Source organism: Cyprinus carpio, chromosome A10 (genome assembly GCF_018340385.1).
Source record: "Cyprinus carpio isolate SPL01 chromosome A10, ASM1834038v1, whole genome shotgun sequence".
NCBI lineage: Eukaryota > Metazoa > Chordata > Actinopteri > Cypriniformes > Cyprinidae > Cyprinus > Cyprinus carpio.
In genome coordinates this window covers 5,579,477-5,581,525 of record NC_056581.1, presented here as the reverse complement: position 1 = coordinate 5,581,525, position 2,049 = coordinate 5,579,477, and positions in this window count along the sequence as shown.

The window sequence follows — 2,049 nt, the reverse complement described above, 5'->3', positions numbered from 1 at the left end:
AAATTCTCAACCTGATTATCAACATTTTGATGGCTCTTGCCTTTAAATTAGCATTTCAGTGAGTGTTTTGGAAGATTGCGTGTTTGCATCAGCTGTTTTAGCTAGACACTGAAAAATGACAGACCCTGTAAAATATAACTCTGAAACTAATGAGTTAAAAGAAACATCAAATCAAAAATAAAACAACAGGTCATGACACAGGGTGTGCAAGGAAGGATTATGTACCTCAGAGGCCCTGCTTTGTTATCTTTTACACAGGAGTTAAAATATGTATATAAATGAGATCTTACAGTATATATTGTATAATTGTGGCTTTACATTCCACAGTTGCTACTTAAAAGTGAGACTTAATATCAGCCTAGTGAGCTGTTTTGTTTTAAGCCAGAAGCCTGGTGTTGAAACCTTAAAAGTGACCAGTCTGAACTGATTTTCATAGAAACTATGATTATTGAATGAAGCACACAGGATATACATGACTCACAATTGATTTCAATAGAGTCTGGCATTAGCAGGATGCTAAGCTAACAAAAGGATACTCTTAACAGGTATAAAAAAAATTATAACAAATATTTGGGTAAAACAGATCAGAGATCTTTAATTATAATTCTTTTATTATTATTCAGATTATATCACCACTGAAATAATCATACTTATAAGTCAAATGAGGTATCTTGCAGAAACTTGACTCAAAACTGATTTAAACACAAAAAATATTGAGTAAACAATTTTAATTAGATATTAGATTCAATTTTTTAAAATTTGTATATTATTTTAGTATTATAAGTCAATAGTAATGGTAAAATAGTCAATGGAATATCTTAAAAAGTGTCATAATTATGACTTAACTCAATTAATTTCAGTTGTTTGGAATTGCCATGTTCCTAAGCTGAAAATGAAATACTCTAATAACCATATACACACAAACAAGTATTGGGTAAAATAATCCATTTTAACAAGTTTTGTGTTTTTAGTTCTGCATCATAACTATTAAAAAGTGACAATGTTCTTAGAAAATATCTTAATTATAATAAGACCTGACTCGATTAATTTAAATAGCGTTTTCAATTAAGATGTTGCTAAGCTAACAAAGCAATACTCTAAAATAAACATAAATATAAACAAATATTGGGTAAAATCATCCTTTTTTTAATTTAATTTAACAATTTTTTTATAAAATGCTCACTGTTGATTTGCTAATTTATGCTGCCTGTACATTTTAGAACAGATTTTGTGTCTGTAACATGCCTATGGTGCCATAAAATACTGCCTAAGTTGGCATCTCACAAGGTTTTAGAATTGAAGATCATATTTTACAATCCAATCATGTCCTCACTGATCAAATTAAATTCCACCCTACTTTTTTCTAAGTACATATCATGTTTCACTCAGAAATACAATATGAAAATAAAAAAAATCTTCTCATAATTCTGACTTGCAAATGCAATTTGTTAGGTGCCTGAAAATTCTATTTTATTCCCATCTTCTTACTTCAGAATCTTAATTACAGGTAGCATTTGTCTGTCAGTAACAATCTTACATTTCCTTTGTTTTCACATGTCATAGCTATATGCCCCTGGCAGTCTGGAAGCTCCTTGCCATAAACCATCCCTGAAGATGTGGGAATAAATACACATTCAATATTTCGCATAAAGTATTTATATATAGCATCTCACTTCGATTCCTGTGTAGCACTGTTGTTGCCCACTATATCATATTCATATTTTGTGGTGAATGAAATTAGATCAGCAATGATTTAACCGCTGCTCTCATATCGATCCATCGATCTCAACTCATCCGGCTAGAGCCGCAACTCAAAAATGATACGACACGTTAACATCAAAAACACTACACAAACACTGCGGTGCTTTAAATTTGCTAATGAGTGACAGTGTTTCTCGCAGCAGGTTCTCTAATCGAAACAGAGTAAATGTGGTATTGTTCAGTAGCGTTGAATTTGACAGTGTGTCGCTATTAGATTGTGGCGTTATAGGAAGAATCCTTCATTGGTTTGTAGAGACTTAGCGTGTGGTGGCGTACTCTTTTGCGTTT